Raw genomic sequence first — 24921 nt, 5'->3', positions numbered from 1 at the left:
AATTTAATGGGTGCAGTCACCATCTGCAGTGATTTTGGAGCCCATGAAAATAAAGTCTGTCACTGTTTCCATTGTTTCTCCATCTATTTGCCATGGAGTGATGGCACGGGATGCCATGATCTTAGTTTTCTGAATGTTGAGCTTTAAGCCACCTTTTTCACTCTCCTCTTTCACTTTCATCAAGAGACTCTTTAGTTCTTCTTCGCTTTCTGCCATAAGGGTGGTGTCATCTGCGTATCTGAGGTTATTGGTATTTTTCCTGACAATCTTGATTCCAACTTGTGCTTCATCCAGCCCAGCATTTTGCATGATGTACTCTGCATGTAAGTTAAATAAGCAGGGTGACAATATACAGCCTTGATGTACTCTTTTCCCAATTTGGAACCAGTTTGTTGTTCCATGTCTGGTTCTAACTGTTGCTTCTTGACCTGCATACAGATTTCTCAGGAGGCTGGTAAGGTGGTCTGGTATGCCCATTTCTTGAAGAATTTCCCACAGTTTGTTGTTATCTACACAGTCAAAGGCTTTGGCATAATCAATAAAGCAGAAGTAGATTTTTTCTGAAACTCTCTTGCTTTTTCGATGACCCAGTGAATGTTGTCAATTTGATCTCTGGTTCCTCTGTCTTTTCTAAATCCAGCTTGAACATCTGGAAGTTTCCTAGCATGTGAGATGTGTGCAATCGTGCAGTAAGTTTGAAAATTCTTTGGCATTGCCTTTCTTTGGGATTCAAATGAAAACTGACCTTTTCCAGTCCTGTGGCCCCTACTGAGTCTTCCAAATTTGCTGGCATATTGAGTGCAGCATTTCCACAGCATCATCTTTTAGGATTTGAAATAGCTCAACAGGAATTCCATCACCTCCACTCGCTTTGTTTGTAGTGATGCTTCCTAAAGCCCACTTGACTTCACATTCCAGGATGTCTGGCTCTAGGTGAGTGATCACACTATCGTGGTTATCTGGGTCATTAAGATATGTTTTGTATAGTTCTTCTGTGTATTCTTGCCACCTCTTCTTAATAGCTTCTGCTTCTGTTAGGTCCATATCATTTTGGTCCTTTATTGTGCCCATCTTTGCATGAAATGTTCCGTTGGTATCTCTAATTTTCTTGAAGAGATCTCTAGTCTTTCCCATTCTATTGTTTTCCTCTATTTCTTTGCATTGATCACTAAGGAAGGCTTTCTTATCTCTCCTTGCTATTCTTTGGAACTCTGCATGCAAATGGGTATATCTTTCCTTTTCTCCTTTGCCTTTTGCTTCTCTTCTTTTCTCAGCTATTTGTAAGGCCTCCTCAGACAACCATTTTGCCTTTTTGCATTTCTTTTTTCTTGGGGATGGTTTTGATCACTGCCTCCTGTACAGTGTCACAAATCTCCATCCATAGTTCTTTAGGCACTGTGTCTATCAGATCTAGTCCCTTGAATCTATTTGTCACTTCCACTGTATAATCATAAGAGATTTGATTTAGGTCATACCCGAATGGCCTAGTGGTTTTCCCTACTTTCTTCAATTGAAGTGTGAATTTGGCAATGAGGAGTTCATGATCTGAGCCACAGTGAGCTCCTGGTCTTGTTTTTGCTGACCGTATAGAGCTTCTCCATCTTTGGCTGCAAAGAATATAATCAGTCTGATTTCTGTATTGACCATCTGGTGATGTCCATGTGTAGGGTCTTCTCTTGTGTTGTTGGAAGAGGGTATTTGCTATGAACATTGTGTTTTCTTGGCAAAACTGTTAGCTTTTGCCCTGCTTCATCTTGTATTCCAAGGCCAAACCTGCCTGTTACTCCAGGTATCTCTTGACTTCCTACTTTTGCATTCCAGTCCCCTATGATGAAAAGGACATCTTTTTTGGGTGTGTGTTCTAGAAGGCCTCGTAGGTCTTCATAGAACCATTCAGTATCAGCTTCTTCAACATTACTGGTTGGGACATAGACTTGGATTACTGTGATATTGAATGGTTTGCCTTGGAAACAACAGAGATCATTCTGTCATTTTTGAGATTGCACCCAAGTACTGCATTTCAGACTGTTTTATTGACTGTGAGGGCTACTCCATTTATTCTAAGGGATTCTTGCCCACAGTAGAGGATATAATGGTCATCTGAGTTAAATTCACCTATTCCATTCCATTTTAGTTCACCGATTACTAAAATGTCGATGTTCACTCTTGCCATCTCCTGTTGACCACTTCTAATTTGCCTTGATTCATGGACCTAACATTCCAGGTTCCTATGCAATATTGCTCTTCATAGTATCAGACTTTACTTCCATCACCAGTCATATCCACAACTGGGCCTAGTTTTCACTTTGGCTCCGTCTCTTCATTCTTTCTGGAGCTATTTCTCCACTCTTCTCCAGTAGCATATTGGGCACCTACTGACCTGGCAAGTTTATCTTTCAGTGTCATATCTTTTTGCCTTTTCATACTGATCATGGTTCTCAAGGCAAGAATACTGAAATGGTTTGCCATTCCCTTCTTCAGTGGACCACGTATTGTCAAAACTCTACACCATGGTCTGTTCATCTTGGGTGGCCCTACACAGCATGGCTCATAGTTTCATTGTGTTAGACAAGGCTGTGGTCAATTTGATTAGTTTTCTGTGATTGTGGTTTTCATTCTATCTGCCCTTTGATGGATAAGAGGCTTATGGAAGCTTTCTGATGGGTGAGACTGACTGTGGGGGAAACTAGGTCTTGTTCTGATGGGCGGGGCCATGCTCAGTACCAGTTTTCTGTTGATGGATGGGGCTGTTTTCTCTCCCTGTTGTTTGACCTGAGACCAAACTATGGTGGAGGTAGTGAAGATAATGGCGACCTCCTTCAAAAGGTTTCAGGCATGCACTGCGGCACTCAGTGCCCCCTACCCTGCAGCAGACCACTGCCCACTTATGCCTCCACTGGAGACTTGGGGACACTCACAGGCCAGTCTGGGTCAGTCTCTTTTGGGGTCACTGCTCCTTTTTCTTGGGTTCTGATACACATAGGGTTTTGTTCTTGCCCTCCAAGAGTCTGTTTCCCCAGTCCTGTGTAAGTTCTGTAATCAATCCCACTGGCCTCCAAAGTCAAATTCTCTGGGAGTTCTCAGTCCCTTTGCCAGATCCCCAGGTTTGGAAATCTATTGTGGGTCCTAGAACTTTCTTAACAGTGTGAGAATTTCTTTGATATAATTGTTCTGCAGTTTGTGGGTCATCTGCTCAGTAGCTCTACAGTGAGGTTAATGGTGACCTCCAAGAGGGCTTAGGCCACAGCCTGTGTGGCCAGGTAGCTGCATCCAGAGTCCCTGACCCTGTGGCAGGCCACTGCTGACTCATACTTCTACAGGAGACTCAAATATAGGTCTGGCTTAGTTTCTGTGGGGTCTGTGTGTCCTTGTGCGCACAAGGTTTTGTTTGAGCCCTCCCAGCATCTCTGGAAGGTATGGGGTTTGATTCTAAATGCAATTTTGACCCTCCTACCATCTTACTGGGGCTTCTCCTTTGCCCTTGGATGTGCAGTATCTTTTTTTGGTGGGATCCAACCTTCTCCTTTCGATGGTTATTCAACAGCAAGTTGTAATTTTGGAGTTCTCTCAGGAGAAGATGAGCGCATGTGCTTCTACTCTGCCATCTTCTAAAAATAAATAATAAACTTGGGACAGTTCACAGTAAAATTCCAAGGAAGGAATTGCTCAGCATCTTTGAAGGATTATCTCATCTCTGACACCTGGAAGGCAGAGCCCCTTCTATGTCACCGTGGCTGGCTGGTAGCTTCTGGGACTGCACAGGTGACTCCGTTACTTGGTCTTCTGGTGCCCATCAGTGTATTGTGGCTTCCAGCAGTTTCTGGAAGGATTGAGAAGCTACTGACCTGGCTGTAGCTTCTTGCCTGGCTGATTGCCTGGCAGTGTCAGCCGTCCTAGGGGGTGGGCTGGGCTGGGCTGGGGGCCCCAGTGACAAAAATTTACCCCCTGGCTTAGCCTGCAGGGATGTGTGAGAGAGGGAGGCGGTCAGTTGAGGTGAAGTTTGTCCTGGGGTGAGCCCTGAGGACAAGACTGCCCTGCTCACAGGAAATGTGTAACTGGGGAACAGGACTTTCTGGCCCAGGACTGCTGTGCTCATGGCAAACTGGGTAACAGAAACGGAGCCAACATGGTGGTTGTGGCCTCCCCTTCCTCCTCAGTCAGCTTTGCTCTTCTATGCCAGTGTTTATAAGCATGTTGTGATTTTCTGTGGTGTGTTTGTTAAGGGTTATTTAATTTGGCATCAATTGTTTGCTCTTGTCTTAGCCTCTTCTTGGTGATGTGAAGAAATCCATTCTACAGTTTCCAAAGCTGTATTGAACATACCTGCTACCAACCCCCTGCTGCTTGCTTGTAGAAAATCAGTGGTTTTCACTATTGTTTCTGGGTACTCAAGGGCGCTGATTTTGGAAAAGGAAAGTAAGATATTCCCATGGTGGTAAAGACAATTCAAGTGTGGAGAGAAATACAGAGGGAGCAATTTTTCTAGGAGAACTCCTGCCTGCAGCTGGGGTCCCTGGAGAGGACCCTGCTGGTTTCCTTCTGGGAGATTTGAATGGAAAGCAGCCTTTGGGACTAGAAGATTTTTTTAAAATTTTTAATTTTGTTAAAATACATATACACATGGTTAGACAGCATCACAAATTCAATGGAAATGAACTGGAACAAACTCTGGGAGATAGTGAAGGACAGGGAAACCTGGTGTGCTGCAGCCCATGGGGTTGCAAAGATTTGGACACAACTGAGCGACGGAACAACAGCAACAAAATACACATAAGAAAAATATACCCTCTTAACCATTTTTCAATGTACGGTTCAGTGGCATTAAGTACATTCACATTGCTCTGCAAACCTCACTACCATCTGTCTTTCCCTCTTTTCATCTTGCAAAACTGCAACTCTGTCCCCATGAAATACTAACTCCCTGCTCGCCCCTGCCTCAGCCCCTGGCACCCACCATCTAGTTTTTCTTTTCTTTTTTTAAAAAACTCTTGGTTGCATCGAGTGGCATGTTGGATCTTAGTTCCATGACTAGGGATTAGACCCACACCCTCTGCATTGGAAACAGGGAGTCCTAACCACCGGACCACCAAGGACGTCCTGACACCATTCCTTTCTGCCTTTAGGAAATTGACTCCTTCCCAGGTGGCTCAGTGGTAGAGTCCACATGCCAGTGCAGAAGACCTGGGTATGATCCCTGGGTCGGGAAGATACCCTGGAGGAGGAAATGGCAGTCCGCTCTAGTATTCTTGCCTGGGAAATCCCATGAACAGAGGAGCCTGCCAGGCTACAATGGGACATGATTGAGCTACTGAGCACGCAAGCACGCACACACAGGGACCTCGTAGAAGAGGAGTCACACAGTATTTGCCCTTCTGTGACTGGCTTGTTTCACTTAGCATGATGTCCTCAAGGTGTGTCCATGTTGTAGCAAGTGTCAGAATTTTGGGGAAGGAGACTGTCAGGATGGGATGAGGGGGTCACCATGGACACCCCCTGAATTCTGTGTCAGCCTCATCCTGGCTGGATCCTTAGGGGAAGATATTTCCCAGCATTCGTCCAAGCAGGGTTGCTGAGATGGCCTATGTGCAGGTCCTGTGAGAGATATGACTTTAATCCAGAAGAAATTTTTTAAAAAATATTTATTTATTTGGCTGCACTGGGTCTTAGTTGCAGCATGTGAACTCTCTAGTTGTGGCATGGGATCCAGCTCCCCAACCAGGGATTGAACTCAGGCCCCCTGCACTGGGAGCTCAGAGTCCTAGCCACTGGACCACCAGGAAAGTCCCATAAATTTTTTTAAAAATTGATATTTACACTTTTGGGGCATAGCCTCACAGTTGCTAGAGTCCTGAACTAGCATTATATAAGAAAATCTTTACATATTCAACAGTTTACACATGGTAGTGTGTATGTTTCAATGCTACACTCTCAGTTCATCCCACCCTTTCCTTCCCCCGCCGTCATTTAGCTGCAACTGTCATCCTGAAGAACTCATGATGTATAATCAAATATCCTCATTTTGGGGGGGTTTGTTGATAATATTTATAATGAATCATAAAATTCAGATAACAAGGAATTACCGAGTGAGCATGCAATGAAAGTGTAGCGAGGATTGCCTGACTGTGGTTTAAACCAAATAAATGTCAGTCATTCTTTCTCATGGCTGCTTCTGTTCTTATTGTTGTGGAATATTAGGTATTTACAGTTCAGTTAAATCACCCCTCTGCAGAATGCAGGGTGCTGTCCATGGTATTTCTGACTTGGGAGTACCTGGCATCCTAGAGCCAACTATAGGGATCTCTGTTGTCAAACCGGAGCCAAGTCTGATTTTGCACAATGATCCTCCTTTCCCCAGCTCTTCCTCTCTTCACATCAGAGTCCTTCAAGTGGAGAACCCAGTTCTGCATCCCGTTCCTTGTGTGGCTTTTGTTCTACTTGCACATTCAAAGCCTTGTTGCCCAGTTTTCATCTGGTGGTTTCTGGACATCTTGCCCTTCTGGACTTGGCAGGGTGGGGTGTTGGCCAGTGACCATTCCCACTGTGGCCTGGGCAGCTCCCACCCACGTAGCTCACTGCTTTCAGAGGAGCCGGTGGCCACCCAGAATCCACCCCCCTTCCTTCCTTTGTCTGTGGTCTGCTACTCATGACATTTATGAATGTTGGTATCAAAATGCAAAACATTTGTAACACTGATGAGTTCATCTGCTTACTTTAAAATTTAGCATTCCAGACAGTTGAGATGATTTCACCTTGGAGTGAGGTCGCAGGCTGATGTCATAATCCTTGTGTTCTTGTCCTGAACCCGTCCTCTCTCCAGGTCAGGGCTTGGGTCCAGGACCCCCAATCACACAGTGGGGGCTGCTCTGGCCACACACTAACATCTTGCTGAAGCAAAGGCCCTCGTCTCTTTAGCATTCCTCTGATCCCCCAGCTCATGACCTTATTAAAAGGGAAAGCAAGAAGGGTTTGTCCTGACACTCCACTCCTGAGCACGCCTGAGCCTTCTGCTGGATAATCCCCTCTCGTCTGTCCATGATTGACACCCGGCTTATTGGCACACGGCTTCCTCAATTTGCTTTTCTTTTCATCTCCACTGCTCCCCATTATGTTCTAAAATTAATATTAAAAAATCCATCTAGTGCACAACAGAGTTCAAGTCAGACAGCACTGACAGGCTGATAATGAAAACAGCTGCCCCTCCTGCCCTGGGCACGCACACCCCAGCCCCAGGGAGCCCCAGGGTCTCTTCCTTGTCTGCTTTTATTCCAGTTTTATGGGGGGAAAAGGACATTTTTTATTATTTTTTATTGTGGTAAAATAGCCATAACATGAAACTCACCATCTTAACCATTTTTAAGTGTATACAGCTCAGTGGCATTAAGTACATTCACATTGTTTGATGGATGTAGAGATGATCGTGCAAATGGATGTAGAGATGATCGTGCAAGTGAAGTACATCAGAGAAAGATACCATACGATATCACTTATATGTGGAATCTAAAATATGAGGTTTAAGAGGGAGAGGACATATGTATACCTATGGCTGATTCATGCTGATGGATGGCAGAAACCATCGCAATATTGTAAAGTAATTATCCTCCAATTAAAATAAAATAAAAAAACACACAAAATAAAATATGACATAACCTATCTTCGGAACAGAAACAGACACAGAGAACAGACTTGTTGCTGGGGTGGGTGGGGAGGTGGAGGAGGGAAGGCTTGGGAGTTTAGGATTAGCAGATGCAAACTTTTATCTATAGGATGGATAAACAACATGGTCCTACTGTATAGCACATGGAACCATGTGGTAAACCATAATGGAAAAGAACATGAAACAGAATATATATGTATAACTGAATCACTTTGCTGTATAGCAGAAATTAACACAACTTTGTAAATCAACTATACTTCAATAAAACCCTCATAGCTCAATTGGTAAAGAAACTGCCTGCAATGCAGATTGAACCCAGGTTTGATTCCTGGGTTGGGAAGATCCACTGGAGAAGGGATATGCTACCCACTCCAGTATTCTTAGGCTTCCCTTGTGGCTCAACTGGTAAAGAATCCACCTGCAATGCAGGAGACCTGGGTTCCATCCCTGGGTTGGGAAGATACCCTGGAGAAGGGAAGGGCTACCCACTCCAGTATTCTGGCCTGGAGAATTCCATAGACTGTATAGTCCATGGGGTCGCAGAGTTGGACACGACTGAGTGACTTTCACTTTCACTTTTCAATACAACTTAAAAAAAAAATGACATTCACATTGCTGTGCAGCCATTACCTTTCCAAGTCTTTCTCATCTTGCAGAACTGACACTCTACACCCACTATAAACACTCATTCCCCATCTTCCCCTCCCCCAGCCCCAGGGAACCACCACTGGATTTCTCTATGAATTTGATGGCTCTGGGACCTCAACACAGAGGAGGCGATGGCACCCCACTCCAGTACTCTTGCCTAGAAAATCCCATGGACAGAGGAGCCTGGTAGGCTGCGGTCCATGGGGTCGTGAAGAGTCGGACACGACTGAGCGACTTCACTTTCACTTTCATGCATTGGAGAAGGAAATGGCAACCCACTCCAGTGTTCTTGCCTGGAGAATCCCAGGGACGAGGGAGCCTGGTGGGCTGCCGTCTATGGGTCGCACAGAGTTGGACATGACTGAAGCGACTTAGCAGCAGCAACAGCAGCAGGGACCTCAACAAAGTGGGATCACACACTGTGAGTTATTTTTTTAATTATTTATCTTTTAATTGAAAGTTAATTACAGTATTGTGTTGGTTTCTGCCATGTATCAACATGGATCAGCCATAGGCATACATATGTCCTTTCCCTCTTCAGCCTCCCTCCCACCTCCCACCCCTCTAGGTTGTCACATAGCAACAGTTTGAGTTCCCTGAGTCATATAGCAAATTCCCACTGGCTATCTGTTTTACATATGTTAGTGTATATGTTTCCATGCCACTCTCCCCATTCATCCCACCCTCTCCTTCTTAACGCCCTACCCTGTCATGTCAGTAAGTCTTGTGTGGTCAGTGTGTTCCACACAGCATGGTGTCCTGTGGTTCATCCATGCTTTGACACATCAGCATTTCCTTCCTCTTTAAGACTGAAAAATATTCTGTTGTGTGTGTGTGGACCATGCTTTGTTTATCCGTTCATCTGTCGATGGACACTTGGGTTATTTCCACCCTTCAGCTGTTGTGAATAAAATGCTGTTATAGACATGGGTGTTCAAGTATGTTTTCAAGTTGCTGCTTTCCCTTCTTTGGGGGTATACCCAGAACTGGGATTGTTGTATCACAGATGGTTACCATTTCTTCATTTTTATAACTGATCTTATCTTGTTCTCAGATTCATTGTCCACTGGGTATATGGACATGCATGCTCAATCATGTCCAACTGTTTGCGATCTTATGGACTGTAACCCTCCAGACTCCTCTGTCCATGGGATTTCCCAGACAAGAAAACTGGAGTGGGTTGCCATTTCCTTTTCCACAGGATCTTCTCGACTCGGGGATCAAACTTTCATCTCTTGTGTCTCCTGCATTGCAGGCAGATTCTTTACCACTAGTGCCACCTGGGAAGACAAAACAGCATGGTAGAGCCTTAAAATATTACATAATTACCATATGATCCAGCAATTCCCATTCTGAATATAGACACAAAACAACAGAAAGTGATGACTCATATTTTTTGCATAGCCATGTTCGTAGCAGTTTTATTCACAACAACAAAAGGAGAACATAACCCAAGTGTCCATCAGCAGATGAATGAATAAACAGAACTTTGTCTCACAAAACATGGAATACTATTTTCACCTTTGAAAAGGAAGGAACTTCTGACACATTTTACAACCTGGATGAACCCTGAGAACACTATGTTGACTGAAATAAAGCAATTAAAATGGACAAATACTGTACTATTCCACTTACACGAAATACCTAGAGCAGCCAAATTCAGAGACAGAAAGTAGACTAGTAGGTGTCAGGGGCCAGGGGAGGAGGAGGGTGGGAACTTGGTCTTTAATGGGGACAGACTTTCAGTTTTGCATGATGAAAACAGTCCTGGAGGGACTTCCCTGGTGGTACAGTGGTTAAGAATCCACCTGCTAATGCAAGGGACATGAGTTTCGTCCCTGGTCTTGGACAGTCCCACATGCATCAGAGCAACTAAGCCTGTGTCCAACTACTGAACCTGTGCTCTAAAGCCTGTGCTCCACAACTAGAGAAACCACCACAAGAAGAAGCCCGGGCACCATTACTAGAGAGTAGCTCCCACTCACCACAGAGAAAAGCCTACATAGTAACAAAGATGCAGAACAACCAAAAATAAATGAATTAATTAATTTTAAAAAAGATTTTGGAGATTATAGTGTGAATGGACTGAACACCCTGAACCGTTACCTAAAAAAATGGTTAAGACGGTACATTTTATGTTATATGTACTTTACTACAATTAGAAAGAAAATCCCTAACAATTGAATAGTTAGTCCATTTGGGGTAAAATATTGGTATACTTTTTGGACTATCAAAAAATTTTTGGAGAACCAACTCATGTTTTCTGATTTTTGGGGTATTGGTTTAAGCCTTGACTTATAAACAGTCTCAACTATTACATGTGGCTAAGAAACTTAAGTGACAGCAGAGTTAAATAAAGTTGGCATTTATAAAATGAAGGGAAAGAAAGGGTAGTCAGGGTCTTCTGTGACAATACATTTATCTCAAAGATCACACAAACAAGGCAGTAAATTTACAAAATAGGATAGTGTCAGGCATGTCCAACATTCATGAAAATTGGCAAAAACACATTTCTCGCAATCAGCCTAGTGTTGTCAGTATAGTTATTGTCCTGAGAAAATCCCATTTGTAGAAAATAAGTGCTGTAGAGCAAGGCACATAAAGTTGTAACTTGACAAGTTTTCCATTAAATGGAAGCTAGAAAGAGATGAGAAGATAACTGAAAAGCTGGATAGCTTTACTTCTTGTCAATTTAGGGCTCCTAAGAAGACTAACCTCTCGGTTTTGTTCACCACCAAGTGCTTATTAATTGGGAGGGAGGGGCTGGTGACCTAGGTGTTCGTGCCTCTGCTGGTGGTCAGCTGGCACGTGTAGTTTTCCAGTGAGTGTTAAGAGTTGTTAGCTGACAAGAAGCCTGACAGTCTATTTGTAATTGCTAAATTTCTCAAATATGTTAATGACTTGACTCTAGTTAGATGTGACAATTTAAGAATTGTAACTGACACACAGATACGTTCCTGTTTTTGGAATTGAATGGCTAGTGTGAAACCACTGTCTTTAGGTATTTATACTTAGCATTAGAAAGTAGATCATTTTTTAACTTATGAAGGCTGGTCACATATTAACGTGTCTTTGATGGCATTTGTGCCAATAAGGGAAACTGATCTCTTCAGTCAGGGACTGGATTGCTAATTGTATTAACGGAAGACACTGCTCAGAGGTTGAGCTCCCCAGCACAGAGTATGGGGAGTATGGCCAGAGGACAGAGTATGGCCCTGTCCTCTTCCTGGGCCAAACGTCTTGCTGCATAGGGGTGGGGCGCTCATTGCACAAAGCCAGGTATCTTTGGGACCCCAGCTTCACTGCCCCTGGCCTTGCCACTCTGCCCATGTCACATCACCTGTCTGAATGCCGTTCTCTAGGGATGGTAAGTCCTTGGTCATTGTGATAATCTTCGCATGATGAGGTTAAGACTTCTAGCTTGATTAAAATACTGAACCTATGAAAACCTAAGAGGTGATTCTATCTGACAGTAACAGTGAGAAGTACCTAGTGAGGCTGGAAAACCTTGGTGCCCAGGGTTGTACGCAGAGAGGTTGTGGGGTTTGATGACTGACTGACAGAGGGACTTGGGATGGTTTAGTGTTGATTTCAGAGGACAGTGGCCTGGGGTCCTTCCTCAAGTAATGGTGACTGTCTCTACCTCTGGTCCTAGGTTCATATCACTGTTCCTCTCTGACACCTTTGCTGTGACTTCCCTGATTTTCTGTAGAGTCAGATTAGTGAGACTTTGTCCTCGTGTGCCCAGAAGAAGAGCATATATCATTGTGCGTGTGTGCTTAGTGGTATACTTTTTGTGACCCCAAAGACTGTAGCCCACCAGGCTCCTCTCTCCATGGGATTTCTCAGGCAAGAATACTGGAGTGAGTTGCTATTTTCTCTTCCAGGGGATCTTCCCAATCTAAGGATCAAACCTGAGTCTCCTGCATCTCCTGCAGGCAGGTTCTTTACCACTGTGCCACCTGGGAAGCCTTGTATATAACATTATCCTGGCCCAAACTAAAACAGAACTCATGCAGTATTGGTTCAAGGTTTGCTAAAATATAAATAGAAGTGACAAGTATCCCCCAACCCTCTAGATTCTAGTATGTGAAAACAAGGTGCTGCATTTTCAGAAGGGAACACTGCTGAGTGTAAGTCAGGTCTTCACCAAGCATCATACACCACGGTAAGTTTCCCATGAATTGATTAGTTGGTAAGTGTCCCATGGACTCCTTTGTTCAGCCCATGAGTTGGGTTGGGAATGTGTGCTGGGCATGGGCATGGCCAGGCGGTTCTATAAATGGGCCCACTCAGGGGTCTGCAGTAAAGGGCCTCATGCATGTCTAGTGGTGGCCAATTGTAAGCTGGGGGCACATCAGGGGTCACTGGGCCATGTGGTCTCAGCCCACAGATGGGTTCCTTGGCATGGTGGTGGGGGCCTGTGAGGGTAGTAAGAGGGCAAGGACCTGTATGCAGGTGCCTGTCAGGTCTCTCCATCACCTGAGCTTCTGCTTCGTTGGTCAAAGCAAGCCACAGTCAAGCAGCTTCAGAAGTGGACAAGGACTCCATCTTTTCATGGGAGGAGTGGCCAAACAGTAGACTATTTTTGCAGTCTGTTAATGGCACTCTTCTGAGCACTTCCCAAATATTATATGTTAGTTCTCTCCTGCTGTGTAACAAATCAGCCCTAGACCTTATAGCGGAAAACAACCAATGCTCGTATGTCACAGTTTCTGTGGGTCAGAATCTTGGCACAACTTGTCCAAGTCCTCTGGCCAGGATCTCTCAGGGCTGCAGTGAAGGTATCAGCTGGGGCTTCATCATCTCATGGTGCTGCTGTGGGGACTGGGTTCCAATCTCATGTGGAGGCTGGGGGTAGACTCCCAGTGCTCCCTGGGCAGGACCAGGAGACGGGTCATTGAGGGCCAGCACCCAAATTGTTTCCCACACACTGACCTCATGCAGTAAATGTAATCTCATTATCTTTTGTTTTCAATCAAGGAAATTAAGGCACAGAGAGGGTCCCCCAGGTGGCAAGTGAAGGAGCTGGGGTCAGATGCCAGGCTGAAGGTCCACAGAACTCTGCTTGCCATAGAAGACGTGTTAAAGGAGAAAATTGACACAGCTGACCACAAAAGCATTAGCACCCTGTGTGCATCCAGCACCATCATCAGAATTGGCAAGTCAGGACATAACACTGCCTACCTGCCAATCCATCCTTATTATACTAAAAGCAGCCGTAAATCAATAGGAAAACATTACCATCGGATGGAAAACGTCTCCAGCAGACACTAGTCGGCAGGTCATTGAAGAAATAGGAAAGGCAAACAAACAGAAAGGGCTGAATCCCATGAGTAATCAGAGAAATGCAAATTGGAACAGTTCTCTTCTTCTTCCTCCATCCTCTCTTTTTCCCCTTCTTTTCCACCCAACTGGTGGAAAAGGTCTTTCAAATATTTATCCTCAGTGTGGGTAAGCACATAGGAGGACAAATACTGTCCTACCCACTGGAGGAAATGTTGATGGCTGTTATCTTATGGAATACAAGCATTTATACCCTTTGGTCAAGTCATCCTCTTTTGAAGGGTTTGTACTAAAATCAAGGATATCAGTAAAATGTGTGTGTGAGGCTACTCACTGTGGCTTTATTTTTCTTAGTTGGAAATTGGAAGCAACCTGAATCTCTAGCAGTAGCAGATGGTTTTGTTGTTTTTGTTCAGTTGCTAATTCCTGTCTGACTTTTTGTGACCCCATGGACTACAGCATGCCAGGCTTCCCTGTTCTTCACTATCTCCTGGAGTTTGCTCAAAGTCATGTCCATTGAGTCAGTGATGCCATCCAACCATCTCATCCTGTCATCCCCCTTCTCCTCCTGCCCTCACTCTTTCCCAGCATCAGGGTTTTTTCCAATGAGTTGGCTCTTCACATCAGGTGGCCAAAGTATTGGAGCTTCAACTTCAGTATCAGTTCTTCCAATGAATATTCAGGGTTGATTTCCTTTAGGATTGACTGGTTTGATCTCCTTTCTGTCCAAGGAACTCTCAAGAGTCTTCTCTAGCACCACAGTTTGAAAGCATCAATTCTTTGGTGCTCAGCCTTCTTTATGGTCCAGCTCTCACATCCATACATGACTACTGGAAAAACAATGGCTTTGACTACGTGGATCTTTGTTGGCAAAGTGATGTCTCTGCTTTTCAATACGCTGTCTAGGTTTGTCAAAGCTTTCCTTTGAAGGAGCAAGCATCTTTTAATTTCATGGCTGCTGTTACTTGCATGGCTGCAGGATGGTTATAGTAACCACTTTAAAATTATATGCCCATTAATAGCATATTTTCAAGGAATATTCAGTGGTGTAAGGAAATATTCACGTTATGTTAAATGAGCATAGCAAGAGTCCTGCTACAGTAGAATTCCAATTTTGCACAATGTAGGTATGCAGGGGGAAAAAAAGAGCCTGAATGGAAACTGGTCAAAACACAAGCAGTGGTTATCTCCAGGGGGGGGTGGTGGTGGTTGTTCAGTTGCTGAGTTGTGTCCGACTCTGGGACCCCATGGACTGCAGCATGCCAGGCTTTCCTATCCTTCACTAATGGTGCCTTAATGCCTGGTTCTTGTTCTTATCCAGCTCATCCTTCAGTGACTGCAACGTCCTTTCTTATCTCTTTTGAGCAACTTCCTAAGTGAACCATGTTTTTGTTGTTTTGTTGTTGTTGTTGTTTGCCTGTTTTAAAATTTTTTACTTATTTATTTTTATTTTTGGTGCACTGGTTCTTCATTGCTGCACATGGGCTTTTGTCTAGTTGAGGCAGGTGGGAGCTACTCTCTAGTTGTGGTGTGCAGGCTTCTCTTTGCAGTGGCTTCTTTTGTTGCAGAGGCTCTAGGGCATGGGGACTCAGTAGTTTGACGCTTGGGCTTAGTTGCCCTGAGGCATGTGGGATTCTCCCGAACCAGGGATCAAACCGTTGTCCCCTGCATTGACAGGTGGATTCTCATCCACTGAACCACCAGGGAAGGCTGAACCATGTTTGTTTTTAATGAAGGAGAGTCCCACCAAATTTCCAGCAGGTCTTGTTGGATCTGGCAATCCTCAGGGTCAAATACCAGGTGCATGCATTCAGGGGTGGCACGGAGGGTCTGCTGCCATAGGCTCCTCAAAGCCAGACTCCCCTTTACTGACCAGCAGGGAAGGTGGGGTCTGTGGGGACCCTTGGGGGCCCTGGGGGGACAAGGGGTTGGTGTTCTTGGAGTTAAGTGCCCCTAAGTCATCATCTCAGAAAAACCCAGATTGTATTTGTGTATATTCTGTTTTCAAAGATGTTTTCACATTAGTTTTCCCAAACCTAATTTCAAACAAGGCGAGCTACCTGGAGTAGCGGACAGAGAAAGTGAGATTAAATCAGATCCACCTGGTCAAGCTGTCTCATTTTCAGTTTTCCGGAGGCAACACACCATTTATCATGGGAAAGTGTTTTCAGGAGCTTGCGTGTGAACTATTTCGTTACAGACATGGAAAGATAAAACTCTGTTCTTTTCATTCTTGAGATGAACATTGTCGTCTGTTGATGGTTCCTCTGACTGCCTGTGAGCATCATGTGTAAGATTACATTGGTCAGTGTCAACACTCAATGCCAGGGCACTGGAGGAATGAGTACCTGACATTTAGGGTACAGAACAGAATGGATTTTGTGACCTGGGCCGACTTTCCACCAGAGGTGCCCTGCTCAGAGCCCGGGTACCCACCCTGGGGTTCCTGTAGGAGGCGAATTCCATATTGGTAACATCCCTACATCAGGGCTGAAAGACTGACGGGTGCCACAAGGCCTCCTAAATGTCCACTGTGTGTCTTCACTCCAAGCCCCCATGTTCTTGAAGGCTATTGTTTCCTCTCATTGTGCTGTTTTATGGAGGGTTTGTGTCCGGACAGAAAGATGATCCACATGTGGGCCAGGGCTTCTAGAAGCACACCTGGTGGCTTAAATTAGAAATGAAAGCATCTTGTGATCACTTCAGTAGCTCCTGCACCAAAACTGGGCTTCCCAGGTGGTGCAATGGTAAAGAACTCGCCTACCAATGCAGGAGATGTGGGTTTGATCCCTGGGCCGGGAAGATTTCCCCAGAGGAGGAAGTGGCAACCCACTCCTGTATTCTTGCCTGGCAAATCTCATGGACAGAGGAGCCTGTTGGGCTGTAGTCTATGGGGTCGCAAAGAGTCCGACATGACCGAGCAAGCATGCACGCACCAAAATTGGAAGAATACTGAGATTATTAGCATGGCTCGTGTGCAAAGATGATACAAAAATTTGTGGAGCATTCCCTATTTTTGTACACCTGAAACAATAATAATATTGTAGATCAACTATAACTCAGCAAAAGAAAGACAAGGAAAGGACCTTGCAATTATATTTATTAAAGGGAAAAACTAAATAATTGGAAGTTGCATTAGTCTCATTTTTTTTAAAGAAACTAAAACGATCTTTAAGAACTTGTATATGAAAAAAAAAGAAAAAAGAACTTGTATATGTCTTGAACAGAATGGGAATTGGGTGGTAACGAGAGGACCTCAGCCTGCCAGACCATGAAGCTGTGTGTTTGGTGAGGGTAGACACATTTGCTGGGTACCACAGGTGCTTAGGCATGGTTTCAGCCACAGAACAGCTTTTTTTCCTACATGGAAATCTTTTATGGCATACTTGATTCTGTGTGCTTCAAAGGTTGCATTATATTTTTCTAATTTGTTGGATCATGGTCCCAACAATGAGATGTCACCTCACACCTGACAGAATGGCCATTGTCAAAAAGACTAGAAATAACAAGTGTTGGTGAGAATATGGAGAAACGGGAACCCTCGTGCCCTGTTGGTGGGAATGTAAATTGGTGTAGCCATTATGGAGAACAGTATGGAGGTTTCTCAAAAGACTAAAAATAGAAGTACCATACGATCCTGCAGTCTTACTCCTGGGCGTATATCTGGAGAAAACCATTTTTCAAAAGATACATACACCCCAGTGTTCACTGTAGCACTATTCACAATAGCCAGGACATGTCAGCACCCTATATGTCTATCGACAGAGGAATGGATAAAGAAGATGTGGGGCATATATGCACAATGGAATATTACTGAGCCTTAAAAAGAATGGAGTTTTACCATTTGTAACAACATGGGTGGGCCAGCAGAGTATTATGCTTAGTGAAGTAAGTCAGACAGAGAAAGACAAATGCTGTATGTTTTCACTAAAAAATAAAAAAATGAATAAAAAATAATTAAATATGATTTGACTTGTGTTTCCAATTACAAAAGAAGTTTATGCTTATTGTAAGAATTTGTGCTTGGCAGAATAGTAACCCCACCAAAAATGTCCGTGTCTTATCCTGGGAGTCTTTTAGGTTATGAGGCAAAGGGGATGTGAATGGAGTTAAAGTTTCTGATCAGCTGCCCTTGAGAAGAGAGATTGTCTCAAATTGTCTGGCTGACCCCAGGGTCCTTCTAAGTGGAAGAGGGAGGCAGAAGAGAAGAGTTGGAAGGAGATGTGACTGCAGTGAGGGGCTAGAGAGAGATCACACATCTGGCTTTGTGGATGAAAGAAGGGGCTGTGAGCCAAGGAGTGTGGGAAGAAGCTAGAAAAGGCAAGGAAATGGGTAGCTCCCAGAGCCCCGAGAAAGGTTGCAGCTCAACTAGCACCTTGAGTCTAGCCTCCTGAGACCCATGTCTAGCTTCTGACCCACAGAACTGTGAGGTGACACATTCATGTAGCTTTAAGATGACACATCTGTGTAGCTTTCAGCTGCTGACTTTGCAATAATTTGTCACAACAGCCGTAGAAAATGAGGACAGACGTGAAACAATATGAACCAAAAGAAAAGGCTGATCCTACCCTCTCCCATCTCATGGTCCCACTGGGGACCCAGGCTCCTCCTCTTCTCTGCTTGCCGCCTTTAACATCTGGCTATGCCCCACGCTTATGGTCTCAGGCTTACAGCAGGGTGACCTCCTAAACAGTGAAGAACATAACATGAAAAGTCAGTTTCTAGCCTTGTTCTTGCAGCCTCAGGCCTTCTTCTGGTTCTCAGGGTCATTGTTTAGTTCTTTTACTTGTGCCTGCATGAATATAAATCGAATGCTTACACTGCTCTTTTTGATACATTGCTTTTAAAAATAAAGTGGACTTGAAGCACACAAAATAGGTCCAACCCTAATCCTTTTATTCACACACACTCCCTCACCATTCTGTGCATGACCAACATTATCAATTAGTTATTATTTTTAGAAATGTAAGATATACTTATAAAACCCACCTCTGCAGTCACAGTGGGCCTTCACAATAGCCTACGTTTAACCTGCCCCCCTGCTTCTCCCACTCAAATTAACCCACCTCTTGAATCTTATCTCATTCCCTCACATCCCTTTTTATAGAGTCTTATTGTATCCATATGTCCTGAAAAATCTGCTTTTACTTTGTCATTTTTACCTTTTAAAAAGAGAGTAACCCCTCTGTCTTTCACCATCTGGGACTAACCTTTTCCCACTAAACTTGTTGTTTACTTGCTAAGTCGTGTCCAATTCTTTTGTGACCCCGTGGACTATACTATAGCCTGCCAGGCTTTTCCGTCCATGGGATTTCCCAGGCAAGAATACTGGAGTGAGTTGCCATTTCCTCCTCTAGGGGATCTTCCCGACCCAGGGATCAAACACTCATCACCTGCATTGACAGGCAGCTTCTTTAACACTGAGCCACCGGGGTAGCCCCTTCTACTGAATTGTTGTTGTTGTTGTTGAGTCACTCAGTCCTGTCCGACTCTTTGCAACCGCATGGACTGAAGCACGCTAGGCTTCCACGGAATAGTGATTTTGTTAAAGTTCCTTCCTGGTGTGTGGAGCACCGTAGTTAAGTGTTTTGACTGTGCTGTGAAAACATCACATGGTTTATTCGGCTGCTCCTCATGGATAGACATCTGAACTGTTTGCAGGTTGTTGCTGTTATGAACTGGAGAAGGCAATGGCAACCCACTCCAGTACTCTTGCCTGGAAAATCCCATGCATGGAGGGGCCTGGTAGGCTGCAGTCCATGAGATCACTAGGAGTCGGACACAACTGAGCGACTTCACTTTCACTTTTCACTTTCATGCATTGGAGAAGGAAATGGCAACCCACTCCAGTATTCTATTTTTTTTTTTTTCACTCCAGTATTCTTGCCTGGAGAGTCCCAGGGACGGGAGAGCCTGGTGGGCTGCTGTCTATGGGGTTGCATAGAGTTGGACACGAATGAAGTGACTTAGCAGTAGCAGCAGCAGCTGTTATAAACAGTTGAGAACATTTTCGCACTGGTTTCCTGGTGCACATGTTCCAAATTTTTTTCTGGAGTATAGACCCAAGAGTCGGACTCTGGGCATAAGGTGTGTAGATAGATGATGCTATAGGTAATGCTCAACTGGTTCCCAGAGCAATCGCTCTGTTTGCAGCCTCTCTCCCTACCTCCCTCCTCTATCCTCCTACCTCTTGATCTTAGAAAATCCATGCTCTCTCCAGCCATGAGGATTGTCAGACTTCAAAGATGTTCCTCAACGAGATGAGTGTAAAATGATTCTTGACCTGTGTTTTTCTAATCACTCTGACTTTCACTACCTGTTCCTGTATCTGGTGACCACAGGGATGTGTGGCCCTCCACTGTCCCTATAGGCCCTCTGCTCTGACCTCATGGTTTCTGTTGCCTATCATTTTTATTTCTTCTTGTGATTATTTTATGGCTTTAAATCACGTGTTTAAACTTCTCTAAGATGATGTGCTGTCTCGGCACAGGAGCTTGTGGGTGAGGGAGGAAATCCAGCCTCCATCACCTGTCTCTCTACCTCCCCGCTGCTGTCACCTGGGCCTTTGCTCTGAATAGTATTTCAGATTCTTGTGCTTGTCTATAAATAGATTTTAAAGTCTGGGAACTAACCAGCCTCATTTTTTGGAAAGTGATGTGTGCTTTTTATCCAATGCAGAACCAAACTCCAAGGTTGACTGTACCTTTGCTGCTCTAAGGAGAATTGTTCACGAGTCGAGGCAGAGTTCCTATGCACGTCACCCAGTTGCCCCCAGTTCTAACATAGCATTTCACATAACCATGATGTGTTGTTGAAAAGTAAAAGTTAATATGGTTATCAACTCATCTACAGACTTCATTTGGAGTCCACCAGTTTTCCCACTGATGACCTTCTTTGTTCCAGGGTCCTGTCCCAGACACATGAGTCACATAATCATCATCTCTCTTTAGACACCTCTAATCTGGGGCAGTTCCTCAGTCCTTCCTTATTTCTCATGACCTTGATATTTTTGAAGGGTACCAGTCAGCTGTTTTGTAGATGTTCCCTCCACATGGGTTTGTCTGATGTTTGCTTATTATCGGGATGCGATTATGAGCGGAGGGGAAAATACCTCAGAGGCATCCTCTCGTTGCCTCTTATGATACCATCAACACCTGACTTATCACTGGTGATATTAACCTTGATCACCTGGTCGAAGTAGTGCCTGCCTGGTTTCTCCACTGCAACATCGGCATCCTCCCGCTTCCACACTCTGGGGGCTGTTACCCCCTCTTAAAGATGAAAACACCAAGTTCAGCTTGGGATGGGATAGGCAGGTCTGCAGGGCTGCTCAGGCCCAGATCAGGGTTTGATCCAGGTCCATGGTATCCAGCTCCGCTCCCAGAACTTCTGACTTTGACTTTCCAGGGCGGGGCCTCCATAGCTGTGTTTTTGACTTGCTGGCTAGGAGACTCTTTGGCTTTGCAATTTTGTACTGAATTCTTGTTGTCTTTTACCCCTTGTCCTTGCTTAAGTAATCGGCACGTTCCTGAATGCCGAGGCAGAGGCTCAAATGATGCCCAATGGCCTTGGCCATAGGGAGGGTTTTTAGCATTGATATTCAGGGCTGGATGGAGAGGAGTTTTCAGTCACTTAGGAGGACACCACTTTTTTCACTCAAGATCCAAAGTCTTGGGGTGTATGCATGTTAAGTCACTTCAGTCATGTCCGACTGTGCAACCTCATGGACTACAGCCCACCAGGCTCCTCTACCCATGGGATTCTTCAGGCATGAATACTGGAGTGGGTTGCCATTCCCTTCTTCAGGGGATCTTGCCGACCCAGGGATCAAACCAGTGTCTCCTGTGTCTCTGACATTGGCAGGCAAGTTCTTTACCTCTAGCGCCACCAGGATCTTGTGGGGAGCTGTCTTATTTGAAAAAATATTCTGAGAATTCACGTTTTTGCTGCCAATACCAATGTGATTTGCATTTATTTTGGAAATCCAAGCACATTTTATCCACCCTACAGGCACTAATGAAGAGCTGATGAACCACTGAGACACTGGTTCAAATAAATGATTACAGTTAGCAAGAGGAGTGCAAACGGGACCCTGATGAGAGATAATCAGGAGCGAGTGGAAAGGATGATTTTATTAATTACCCACACTCTAAATGTAGCTCCAGAATTGTGAATAATAAAAGAAATTAGAGCTGGCACGTTATGTAAAGTGCTCAGCTACTCTTAAAACAGTCCACCTGATAGAGAAGACTTTGTAGGATATCCTTTGGCATTTAGTTATTTATTTTTGGGGTTTAGAAATGGTTACTCATCTCCTCTTAGAATCCAGATAATCAGTTTCTTTTAGTAATTTTAACACATTTAATTTTTATACTTTACCATGAGCTGCAAAAACACTGCAGTTAGGGTTTCTTTCTTAAATCTGGGCCTTTGACTCATGTGCTCAGGAAAGAAAGCGTGATAGTCCCCCATAGGTGTCAGGTGCTGAGAACTCATCGTGAACTGAAAGAGACCCCAGGTCCTTCAGTGAGCTGACTCCCCACTGGCCTCTTATGGATTGAAGATGCTAGGAAGTTACAGGACAAGCCAGAGACACCTTCCAGGGCTTCAGTTTGGGACAGTTAACTAATATATTGTTGTTCAGTCACTAAGTTGTTTCTGTCCCTTTGTGACCTGATGGACTGCAGCACACCAGGCTTCCCTGTCTTTCATTATCTCCTGGAGTTTGCTCAAACTCATGTCCATTGAGTCAGTGATGCCATCCAGCCATCTCATTCTCTGTTGCCCCCTTCTCCTCCTGCCCTCAATCTTCCCCGGCATCAGCGTCTTTTCCAGTGAATCAGCTCTTTGCATCAGGTGGCCAGAGGATTGGAGTTTCAGCTTCAGCATCAGCCTTCCAATGAATATTCAGGGTTGATTTCCTTTAGGATTGATAGGCTTGATCTCCTTGCTGTCCAAGGTACTCTCAAAAGTCTTCTCCAGCACCACAATGCAAAAGCATCAATTCTTCAGCACTCGGTTTTCTTTATAGTCCAACTCTCACATCTGTACATGACTGCTGAAAAAACCATAGCTTTGAGTATATGGACCTTTGTCAGCAAAGTGAAGTCTCTGTTTTTAATACACTGTCTAGGTTTGTCATAGCTTTTCTTCCAAGGAGCAAGCATTTTTTAATTTCATGGCTACAGTCACTGTCTGCAGTGATTTTGAAGCCAAAGAAAATAAAATCTGCCACTCTTTTCATTTTTTTCCCTATTTGCCATGAAGTGATGGAACCGGATGCCATGATCTTCATTTTTTGAATGTTGAGTTTTAAGCCACTTTTTCACTCTCCTCTTTCACATTCATCAAGAGGCTCTTTAGTTCTTCTTCACTTTCTGCCATAAGGATGGTGTCATCTGCAAATCTGAGGTTATTGATATTTCTCCTGGCAATCTTGATTCCAGCTTCTGCCTCATCCAGCCCGGCATTTCACATGATATACTCTGCATAGAAGTTAAATAAGCAGGGTGACAACATATAGCCTCGACATACTCCTTTCCCAATTTTGAACCAGTCCTTTGTTCTATGTCTGATTCTAACTGTTCCTTCTTGACCTGCATACAGGTTTCTCAGGAGGCAAGTAAGGTGGTCTGGTATTCCCATCTCTTGATGAATTTCCCACAGTTTGTTGTGATCCACACAGTTAAAGGTTTTAGTGTAGTCAATGAAGCAGAAGTAGATTTTTTTGGAATTCCCTTGCTTTTTCTGTGATCCATCAGATGCTGACAATTTTAATGTCTGATTGCTCTGCCTTTTTTAAATCCAGCTTGTACATCTGGAATTTCTTGGTTCATGTACTGTTGAAGCCTAGCTAGAAGGATTTTGAGCATTACCTTACTTAGTAGCATGTGAAATGAGCACAATTGTATGGTGGTTTGAACATTCTTTGGCATTGCCTTCTTTAGGATTGGAATGAAAACTGACCTTTTCCAGTCCTGTAACCATTGCCGAGTTTTCCAAATTTGCTGGCATATTGAGTGCAACACTTTATCAGCATCATCTTTAGGTTATGTGTGCCTTTCCTCTCCTCCCTTAAGGCAGCTTGATCAGAACCAACGGAGAATTTCTAAAAATTATCCTACAAAGATGCTTTGAAGGCTTGGATAATTTTTATCAGCCAAAAAGAAGAAAAACAAAAAGATGATATTGGCAAGCATAAAAGTTGGGCAAGCAGCACTGAAAACTGGCCCCCAGCACCATCCAGGCTGCACTGTCTTGGGATGATGTGTTCCACCTGTGCATGTTCCTGTGAGTGCCAGAAAGATGTACCCAAATCTGGATCTGGCTGCATCTGTGGGGTTTTGAGGTGCTGGGGTGTCTTCCCTTGAAATTTTCATTATTCCTCTCTCTTCGAGGACTTGCAGTTGGCCAGTTCACTCCCACCCTGGAACCTTCGGTGGGGGCAGAGGGGCTACCGGCCTCTGAGCTCATGGATTTGCTGGCTTGAAAATACAGCACTAGTGGATTATGCCTCCTGGCTTAGATTCCATAGACTCTCTGTTTTTTAAAGATTGTGTTCAGTGATCTTTATTTTTCCCTGAAGAAATATCTTTGACTTCTAAATTAGTTTTAATTCTTAAATTAGTATACAGTAAAATTGACTTCTTGGGCTTATAGTTCTATAAATGTTAATACTCTTGCATTTTACATGTGCTGGAATACAGACTCATTCCATCATCCCAGAAAACACCCTCATGCTCACCCTACAGAGACGAACCTCCCCCAGCCCCTAGATGCTGCCCACCACTGATCTGCTCTTCATCACTGTGGTTTTCTCTTTCACAGAGAGTCAAGTAAATGGACTCAAACAGCATGTTTGCTTTTGAGACTGGATTCATTTGCTCACCATAGAGCCTTGGAAATTTATCCAGATTGTGTGTACATGCCTGCATGCTCAGTTGTGTCCAACTCTTTGTGACCCTGTGGACTGTAGCCCACTAGTCTCCTCTATCCTTGGGATTTTCCAGGCAAGAATACTGGAGTGATGTGCCCAGGGCTTCAGCATGGGGGGGGGTCCCCAGATTTTCCTGCTGAATACTTCCTTGTGTGTCTCAGGGGTCTTCCCCATGGGACATGCAGTAGAAGAGAAAGAAAACAGAGAGGCTTCTTTCTTCTGGGGATGGACTGTGGGGCTGCCTTCTAAGCCTGTTACAGGGAAACCCTCTCTCGATTTCATCAGGAGCCACATCGTCAGAAAAGGAACCTTCTGGGAATGATCTTCTCCTAATTGGGAGAATGTGTTATTAACTATGTGATGGGAAAGAAGATTTATACCATTAAATAAATTGGCC

The 24921-nt window shown here is 44.3% G+C and overlaps 1 protein-coding gene and 1 pseudogene across 1 annotated transcript in view; both read left to right on the top strand.

Moving 5' to 3' along the window:
• Positions 1-24921, top strand: part of ENTREP2 (endosomal transmembrane epsin interactor 2) — a 241340-nt gene that overhangs the window by 71270 nt on the left and 145149 nt on the right. The gene's annotated exons all lie outside the window — the stretch shown is intronic.
• On the top strand, positions 16509-16606 carry LOC138984554 (U6 spliceosomal RNA; annotated as a pseudogene).

The sequence above is a fragment of the Bos mutus genome, chromosome 21 (assembly GCF_027580195.1).
Source record: "Bos mutus isolate GX-2022 chromosome 21, NWIPB_WYAK_1.1, whole genome shotgun sequence".
NCBI lineage: Eukaryota > Metazoa > Chordata > Mammalia > Artiodactyla > Bovidae > Bos > Bos mutus.
Note: the sequence above shows the minus strand (reverse complement) of the source record. Positions and strands in the feature narration are given on the sequence as shown.